The 10,668-nt window shown below is 37.3% G+C and overlaps 1 long non-coding RNA gene across 2 annotated transcripts; it reads left to right on the forward strand.

Moving 5' to 3' along the window:
- Window positions 1–4,326: 4,326 nt before the first annotated feature.
- LOC121419768 lies at window positions 4,327–9,237 on the forward strand. Of its 2 annotated transcripts, none has more exons than XR_005970617.1 (3): window positions 4,327–4,438; window positions 7,795–7,919; window positions 8,469–9,040. It is a non-coding gene; the product is annotated as an uncharacterized LOC121419768 (long non-coding RNA). The 2 variants fall into 2 exon arrangements; XR_005970618.1 differs by lacking the exon at window positions 4,327–4,438 and adding an exon at window positions 9,105–9,237 and having other exon boundaries at window positions 7,690–7,919; window positions 8,469–8,562.
- Window positions 9,238–10,668: the final 1,431 nt, after the last annotated feature.

A 10,668-nucleotide genomic window follows, 5' to 3' on the forward strand; every position in this document is an offset into this window, starting at 1 on the left:
CCCGGTCTTCGGTCTTCGTTTTCCAAACCTGTTGTTGGGTGTCTGGAAAACGAAGACAGAAGACCGGGGATCGCATCCGTCTAGCTAAAATAAACCATTATTATATTCAGATCAAATTCAGGAATATTTTGATCTTGGATACGTCATCTGCTATGATTGGCGGCGGATAAGTTATGGTTACTTCTGTGAATGGTTCTACGACAATTACTCCCCGGACAATTACCCCCCTGACAACTACCCCCCCCCCCCCGGACAATTACCCCCCGGACAACTACCCCCCTGACAATTACCCCCGAGGACAATAACCCACCGGACAATTACCCCCGGACAACTACCCCCTGGACAATCACCCTCGGACAATTCCCCCGGACAACTACCCCGCGAACAACTACCCCCGGACAATAAGCCCCCCTGAGGACACTTTCCCCCGGACAATTATCTTCGATGACAATTATCCCCCGGACAATTACGACTGCCTGAGGACAATTACGTACAAGCAGTCTCAACTTAACTGCCGTTTGCAACTATTTTACTACCATTGACATTACACGTGTCCCCGGTCTTCGGTCTTCGTTTTCCAAACCTGTTGTTGGGTGTCTGGAAAACGAAGACAGAAGACCGGGGATCGCATCCGTCTAGCTAAAATAAACCATTATTATATTCAGATCAAATTCAGAAATATTCTGATATTGGATATGTAATCAGTTATAATTTGCTAATAAATTAATGATTAATTGTATGGATATCGTGATGCATGATAATTGATTGAGCAATATATCGCGCTCAACTCAGCTGGCATTAAAATTTTACTACCATTGACATAACGCATGTCCCCGGTCTTCGATCTTCGTTTTCCAGACCTGTTGTTGGGTGTCTGGAAAACGAAGACAGAAGACCGGGGATCGCGTAAAATTTTGTCTAGCTAAGATAGGCCTATAATATTCAGATCAAATTCAGGAATATTTTGATCTTGGATACGTCATCTGCTATGATTGGCGGCGGATAAGTTATGGTTACTTCTGTGAATATCGTTATCATAGGGCATAAGAATACATAACAATTATAACGTACATAATTTATTTCACCCACGGAATTCAGCCATTGCAATTCTCAAAACTGTCATAAAACTGAAAACTTGCATACAATACACCTCATACTGCGCAATCATGTACATATACAAGCAGACTCAACTCAACTGGCGTTTGCAATTATTTTACTGCCATTGACATTACGCATGTCCCCGGTCTTCGTTTTCCAAACCTGTTGTTGGGTGTCTGGAAAACGAAGACAAAAGACTGGGGATCGCATCCGTCTAGCTAAAATGAGCCATTATTATATTCAGATCTAATTCAGGAATATTCTGATATTGGATATGTAATCAGTTATGATTGGTTGATAAGTTAATGATTAATTGTATGGATATCGTGATGTGAATGATAATTGATTGAGCAATATATCGCGCTCAGCTCAGCTGGCATTAAAATTTTTCTTCCATTGACATAACGCATGTCCCCGGTCTTCGATCTTCGTTTTCCAGACCTGTTGTTGGGTGTCTGGAAAACGAAGACAGAAGACCGGGGATCGCATCCGTCTAGCTAAAATAAACCATTATTATATTCAGATCAAATTCAGAAATATTCTGATATTGGATATGTAATCAGTTATAATTGGCTGATAACTTAATGATTAATTGTATGGATATCGTGATGTGAATGATAATTGATTGAGCAATATATCGCGCTCAGCTCAGCTGGCATTAAAATTTTACTACCATTGACATAACGCATGTCCCCGGTCTTCGATCTTCGTTTTCCAGACCTGTTGTTGGGTGTCTGGAAAACGAAGACAGAAGACCGGGGATCGCGTAAAATTTTGTCTAGCTAAGATAGGCCTATAATATTCAGATCAAATTCAGGAATATTTTGATCTTGGATACGTCATCTGCTATGATTGGCGGCGGATAAGTTATGGTTACTTCTGTGAATGGTTCTAGGACAATTACCCCCCGGACAATTACCCCCTGACAACTACCCCCCGGACAATTACCCCCGGACAACTACCCCCCTGACAATTACCTCCAAGGACAATTACCCCCCGGACAATAACCCCTCGGACAACTACCCCCTGGACAATCAACCCGGACAATTCCCCCCGAACAACTACCCCCGGACAATAATCCCCCTGAGGACTCTTTCCCCCGGACAATTATCTTCGAGGACAATTATCCCCCGGACAATTACGATTGCCTGAGGACAATTACGTACAAGCAGTCTCAACTTACCTGCCGTTTGCAACTATTTTACTACCATTGACATTACACGTGTCCCCGGTCTTCGTTTTCCAAACCTGTTGTTGGGTGTCTGGAAAACGAAGACAGAAGACCGGGGATCGCATCCGTCTAGCTAAAATAAACCATTATTATATTCAGATCAAATTCAGAAATATTTTGATATTGGATATGTAATCAGTTATAATTGGCTGATAAGTTAATGATTAATTGTATGGATATCGTGATGCATGATAATTGATTGAGCAATATATCGCGCTCAACTCAGCTGGCATTAAAATTTTACTACCATTGACATAACGCATGTCCCCGGTCTTCGATCTTCGTTTTCCAGACCTGTTGTTGGGTGTCTGGAAAACGAAGACAGAAGACCGGGGATCGCGTAAAATTTTGTCTAGCTAAGATAGGCCTATAATATTCAGATCAAATTCAGGAATATTTTGATCTTGGATACGTCATCTGCTATGATTGGCGGCGGATAAGTTATGGTTACTTCTGTGAATATCGTTATCATAGGGCATAAGAATACATAACAATTATAACGTACATAATTTATTTCACCCACGGAATTCAGCCATTGCAATTCTCAAAACTGTCATAAAACTGAAAACTTGCATACAATACACCTCATACTGCGCAATCACGTACATATACAAGCAGACTCGACTCAACTGGCGTTTGCAATTATTTTACTGCCATTGACATTACGCATGTCCCCGGTCTTCGGTCTTCGTTTTCCAAACCTGTTGTTGGGTGTCTGGAAAACGAAGACAGAAGACCGGGGATCGCATCCGTCTAGCTAAAATGAGCCATTATTATATTCAGATCTAATTCAGGAATATTCTGATATTGGATATGTAATCAGTTATGATTGGTTGATAAGTTAATGATTAATTGTATGGATATCGTGATGTGAATGATAATTGATTGAGCAATATATCGCGCTCAGCTCAGCTGGCATTAAAATTTTACTACCATTGACATAACGCATGTCCCCGGTCTTCGATCTTCGTTTTCCAAACCTGTTGTTGGGTGTCTGGAAAACGAAGACAGAAGACCGGGGATCGCATCGATCCGTCTAGCTAAAATAAACCATTATTATATTCAGATCAAATTCAGAAATATTCTGATATTGGATATGTAATCAGTTATAATTGGCTGATAACTTAATGATTAATTGTATGGATATCGTGATGTGAATGATAATTTATTGAGCAATATATCGCGCTCAGCTCAGCTGGCATTAAAATTTTTCTACCATTGACATAACGCATGTCCCCGGTCTTCGATCTTCGTTTTCCAGACCTGTTGTTGGGTGTCTGTTGGGTTACTTCTGTGAATGGTTCTAGGACAATTACCCCCCGAACAACTACCCCCCGGACGACTACCCCCTGACAATTACCCCCGAGGACAATTACCCACCGGACAATTACCCCCCGGACAACTACCCCCTGGACAATCACCCCCGGACAATTTCCCCCGGACAACTACCCCCTGAACAACTACCCCAGGACAATAAGCCCCCCTGAGGACACTTTCCCCGGACAATTATCTTCGAGGACAATTACCCCCTGGACAGTTACCCTGGACAATAACCCCCGAGGACAATTATCCCCCGGACAATTACGACTGCCTGAGGACAATTACGTACAAGCAGTCTCAACTTAACTGCCGTTTGCAACTATTTTACTACCATTGACATTACACGTGTCCCCGTCTTCGTTTTCCAGACCTGTTGTTGGGTGTCTGGAAAACGAAGACAGAAGACCGGGGATCCGTAGCTAAGATGGGCCTATAACATTCAGCTCCAGTTTTAGAATATTCTGATCTTGGATACGTCATCAGCTATGTCAATTCACTCATACGTCATGCTGCATGATCGTTTGCGTAAGAATTGACATTGTCATTGTGGAAAGAAGTGGAAAAAATGAACAGAGTCATACTAACGATTTCCATGGGTCAATCATCACATATTACCGGTATCCAGTCAGAGTTCAGTGTAAATGTTGTGATTCGAAGACACCTGTGTGATCAGCGAGATTCACTGTCACGTTTTAGACACGAATAAAGGAACAACGTGACTCGGTAAACATGGACTAAAGTATCATTTATTAAGATGTCTTGCATCTTTACACTGGCGACGAGGATCAGGTAAATAGATCTATATAAATGATTTATTTTGGTATTCGATCATGGCTTCAGAAGTTTAGCTGAGCTAGGCCTACATTGTAGGTAGGGTAGGGGGTTTACTGCGGCAGCCCGAACACGTACTGAAGACGTGTCGGTGTCCCCGGGGCAAGGTAGGGGGTGTGCTTCGACGCTACACTCCTGCTAGCGCTAGCGCCTGCCTGCATATAGTAGGGTATAAAAACGGTACCCAAGCTGCCTCCAAGCACTGCGTTGCGGGCCGGTACAGTAGGGCCTCGTGGTGCGCCGCCCATTTCGGTTCGGTGCACATACCGGGCGTTCGGTGCACATGGCAGTTACTTATGCACGCGTTTTATGTTATTAATTAGGACCTACTTGGTCTAACCCGGGACCAAAACACAATTGAAACCAGTTGGATTTCCAACTGGTACAGGTATATCAATTGGATTTAACTTGAATAAAGGTATAAAAATTTCCAGTTGAAACTTAATCCACCAGGCAGTGAGTTGCCAATGTCAATGGCAACTGGAAATCCTAACTTCAGAGATGCCAAGTTCAAAGACCAGCAATGTGTGAGATTTTCTGTGAATCTGAGTGAGATCACAAACATTGTGTACAATGTATATGGGGATAGGCTGTGATAGTTGCGTGAGACAGAGATTTGAGGGGATGATGAACAAGAGTCCAAAATGCTTGAGTCTCAACTCAAGCATAATGCGTGAGACTTGGTAGCTCTGTTATTTGAGTATTCAATTGATCGCAAGTGTCTAATCGGGATGTGCCGAACATTCTATCATTTAATGTTTACTCCCTAGTGCTAGGTGTTGAGGCTTATCAACTGAGCACAGTCAAACTGTTCTAGTTCATAATTGTTGTCCCATGCAAAGTTTCTTTTCATCTGATGATATGTATCTACAAAAACAAGTTGGTTCCTCTTTATAAACCAAATCTTCATCATTTTTGAACCAGAATAAAGATTATCATAGAATATAAAATAATTTTAATGATGCACCTAGCAGGCAGATTTAACATTTTGCCAAATGAGGGCACACGAGATGTTTTTCAGGTACTGGCTTACAGTTTGTATGAATTGTATGCATGATTTTTTGGTTGAATGAACACATGGCCAAAAAGCATGGAAGATCAGTCATTTTTAATGCTTATTTTAAAATTTGCATACTGACAGAAGCTCCACCAGCGATTTTGGTCTGCCTAATTCTGAGAGTGATGATGATCAGCTCAATACCGAGAATGATGACCATGGTAAGAATTATATAAAGCCTCCACATAACATGGAAACCCATTCAAAAAAATTGTCAAGCTTTAATTGCTATGTGACATAGTTTGAGACAAATAAAGACACTGGTAAAATATGTACTGAAAGTAAAATAGAAAAATTGTTTAAAGTACCTTTAAAGGGATGGGCCAGGCTGGAGATATTTTTATTTCAATAAATAGAGTAAAATTCACAAAAGCAAAATGCTGAAAATTTGATCAAAATTGGATAATAATGAAGTTATTGAATTTTACAGATTTGCATTATTCCAGTCAAACAGTCCTGGCATGTCTTAATGAATATTCATTTGAAGGGCTGATGATGTCATTTCCCCACTCGTTCTTTTGCTTGTTAGTAAATGAATAGGTTTATTAAAAATGTTTCTGTACCAAGAACTACATGTAAAGCAATTGCATTGACAACTGATTGAGTGCATTGCTTATTTACTGCTGCAAAAATTATTTCATCATAACGGAAACACATGATTTTATACACATGTATGAAAAAATTAAAAATTTATGATTTCATGTAATAACATAAAAGAAAAGGGATTGTTGGGATGTGACACCATCAGCCCACCTAATGAATGTTCTTTACATTGTGCATTATAACTGTTTTTACAAAATGTTTCTATTGTTCTATGCTAAAGGGCAATTCCACCCCAATAAAAGCTGATTTGAATGGAAAGAGAAAAATTCAAACAAGCATAACACAGAAAATCATTTCAATATCGGATGTAAAAAAAATAAAGTTATATCATTTGAAAGTTTCGTCCTAGATCACAAAACAGTTATATGCACATTCTGTTCGGTATGCAAATGAGTGGACCAATGACATCACCCACTCACTATTTCTTTTTGTATTTTATTCATATCAGAAATATTTTGATTTTCTCATCATTGTCACATGAAACAAGGTTTCATTCCCCCCTTAACACGGGATGGCATTATTTTAATATTTTTTGGTTCAAGAAAGGAGATCCTAATTGTCAAATTAGTAGAAATTAAAAAAAACTGTTAATTGAAACAATAAAAAAAAGAAATAGTGAGTGGTGACATCTATTCTCTCATTTGCATAACACTCATTAGAGCATCTTATGCAAAATAAGCGAAAACTTTGTTATTATACATGCAATTTTTTGTGAAGTTTTCAGAGTTATTCATGTTTGATTTTTTTTTATACAAATCAACGTTTTTCTGGGGTAAACTTGACCTTTAACCTTTAACTTGTAATGCTGGCAAATGATGCCTTGCACACTTGGGAGAGCCTTTTGCATTTTTAGCTCATCCGGCCCGAAGGGCCAAATGAGCTTATGCCATGGCGTGGCGTCTGTCGTCCGTCCACAATTTCAAAATGCTCTAAATTCATTAAATCTGCCAACTTTTGCGCATTTTTCAAAATTCACAAAAATGCATCTTTAATTGTTGACCGATTTTGATTTTTTTCTTCCATCTGGTAGAGCTGCATGAGGTTCACGAAACGTACTCAAAATTTTGAAATTTTGTCATGAAAATTATTGATGCTAATTTGAGCAAAATTTATTCATAAATCGCAAAAAAAGGTTTTTTCTTCATTTGTTGATCAATTTCAATTTTGTTTGCTTTATATGATAACTTGAGGATGTGGTACAAAATTTCAACATAGAATTTTGAAGCTCATTAAATATGCTAATTCATTTCATTCATATTTTTTTCAAAACTCACAAAAATTACTTATTTATTTGTTGATTGATTTTGATTATTTTTGTTCCATCTGACATATACATGTACAACAGGTTCACCAAGTTTCTACACAGAGTTAAAAAATTTGACTAGAAAATTATTTATGCTAATATGCTTTATATAAAACTTATTCATATATCACCAAAAATGCTTCTATGTCATTTCTTCATCAATTCCAATTCTATATCCTCAATTTATGTCACCAATATAGTTCACTACAGTGTCAACTGGGCTGAAATTAAAATTGTGTTAAATTTTGGTGCGAGATGCCGGATGAGCTCCACATCATTGATGTGTTAGTTCTTTTTTGTATCTTTCAAAGTACTAAACTACTAATTCCTTTTGATGTCATATTTTGGTAGCAAACCAACCAAAGACGTGTTCTACCTTCAAGCAGACAAGTATTGGTGATTGTGAAACAGCAGGTTCTTCTACATCAGGGGTATTACCTTCCTCAAAGAAGAAAACAAGGTTTTCCAACAACAATGTAAGTGATTCTGCTCCTGCGTGGTATGTGGGGGGGTACTAGAATTATGATTTGAAGAGGTTCATTTGAAGTGAACAGCGACCAGACTGCATAGATCGATCACATAATGTATATTATTGATTGATAAAAATATTGTAAATGACTAAATACATGGCCATGGAGGTGTCTTGAATGAAAAACAACAATAGGATGGGGCTGTTTCACTGTTAAATGAAATCTGACCAATTTTGAGTTATTGTAGTACTTAAAGATTGAATATATTCAAGGTATACTCATGGTGTACTTTATATTGGAACTAAATTTAGAATTATTGATTATCAATTATCAATTAATGAAATAAGCTGATACATGTAGATTGCTGTGAGCTTACTACAGATGACAGGTATTCAAATTGTATTTTTGTTGGTCAACATGTTGTTTTATTTGCACAAATTAAACTGTTGGGCATGCTAACAGCATCCCCAAGGTATTAATCACATATGTGTTTACTCCTGGAAAACAGTTTCAAACAGCATTTTATGCTTTAATTATGATATCATTGTTTTCAAGGTTTTGGATACTGACAGAAGCTCTGCCAGCGATTTCGATCTGCCTAATTCTGAGAGTGACGATGATCAGCTCTATACCAAGAATAAAGTCTATGGTAAGAATTAAGTAAAGTCATTAAGTTTCCCAAATTTCATATCTTGGTCATAGTATTTATGTGATACATATGATACAAGCAGTTCCGTGTGATAATTATAATAACAAATATTTGAAGCACAAAATTCATTTTTAGCCCCCCCCCCCCAAAAAAAAAATGATAATAATAATAATGTCCATGTATTGTATAAATTTGGTAAACAAATCATGAAATTCTCAAACTTGTCATGGGTAATTCTTATCAAATTTAGGAAATGAATCTTGCATTTTCTGTTATCTTCTGCCTCTGCATTTACTTATCAAGAACTTGTAGTTTCTGTGCATCATATGTGCACATTACATTTGTTGGACTGGTAATAATTGACAACATACTGTGAAACTGGTTTTGTACTAGTATGTGCTTGTATCTGGCCACTCTCCTCTGTTAACATTACAGATGTTTTTAGCGCTGTCAAATATGCCTTTACACTTGGGGAAGCCTTTTGCATTTTGTCTTTGATATCTTTCAAAGTACTAATTCCTTTTGATGTCATATTTTGGTAGCAAACCAACCAAAGACGTGTTCTACCTTCAAGCAGACAAGTATTGGTGATTGTGAAACAGCAGGTTCTTCTACATCAGGGGTATTACCTTCCTCAAAGAAGAAAACAAGGTTTTCCAACAACAATGTAAGTGATTCTGCTCCTGGTATGGGGGGGGGTACTAGAATTATGATTTGAAGAGGTTCATTTGAAGTGAACAGCGACCCGACTGCACAGATCGATCACATAATGTATATTATTGATTGATTACAATATTGTAAATGACTAAATACATGGCCATGGAGGTGTCTTGAATGAAAAACAACAATAGGATGGGGCTGTTTCACTGTTAAATGAAATCTGACCAATTTTGGGTTATTGTAGTACTTACATGTAAAGATTGAATATATTCAATGTATACTCATAGTGTACTTTATATTGGAACTAAATTTAGAATGATTGATTATCAATTGATTAAATAAGCTGATACATGTATACACATCAAAAAATAAGTCCCCCTTAAACAATCATCAATAATTTCCGAACCAATGCTATTTTTTAATATATTTTTATGTGAGCGTGTTGGTAATTTTATAAGCTATCCTCTGAGTAAATGTTATGGACATATTTGACATCATGCTTCAGTGAGCAACGTCAGAAGGCAAAATTGTCACTTTTCAAAAGTCACAAGCCAAATATCATTACTTTTAGTTTGATTTCATTTTATTGGAACTAATTCCACATTCTCATCATGAAACGTAGTCAGAAGGCTTGAAAAAGGTATTTTCTAAAAGACAATACAACTTTTTTGACTAAATTTCACGGTTGAATAAAGACAAGTCCAAATTTACTATAATTTGATTTTTTTTACACATTTCTATCAATAAAAATGATAGAATATGATGACAGTTATTTTTGGGAAGAGTACCTTCAACAATATACATTGTTTCACGGTTCAATGAACATATTGAAAACAAAAATACGATTTTCAAATATTGTAGGCATGTATTGTTTCAATTTGGTAAAATTATCTGTTCTCAACTTTTTTGTTATGTTCATGACCAATTAACATGCTTCAATGATTTAAAGGCGTTTAATCAAACATTCACGCTTGAATGAACGTGTGGAATGTGATTAGCTCTTTTTTATGTCATTTCAAAAAATTATACAAATGAGAAGAAAGTTCAAAGCCTTGGCCCCACTCTGCCGTATCGAATGGTTATTTTGGTGTGCGCGCCTGTAACCGTGAAACAAACCCTCATTTCAAAATTTTGACTTCCTCTCTCATTGACTTGTGTACATTATGGGTGCATATGTTGATGAATAAGTAACCCCTTATTCAATATGGTGGAACTTGTTTTTCAAGGCTGTCTTTAGCAATGTTATTTGGCAGTAATGTTTATCAACCTATGGTCAGAATTCTGTGCAGAAATGAAATTGATTTGTTTATTTATGGATGAGTGAGCACGCATCAAATTGGTATTTTCAACAATGTCACAGAGTCATTTTAAAGGGTAATAAAGTGAATATCGGGGCAAATTCGGTTTCAAATGTGAATTTAATCGCTGTTGTTTTTATCATCCATC

The sequence above is a fragment of the Lytechinus variegatus genome, chromosome 8, assembly GCF_018143015.1.
Source record: "Lytechinus variegatus isolate NC3 chromosome 8, Lvar_3.0, whole genome shotgun sequence".
Taxonomy (NCBI): Eukaryota; Metazoa; Echinodermata; class Echinoidea; order Temnopleuroida; family Toxopneustidae; genus Lytechinus; species Lytechinus variegatus.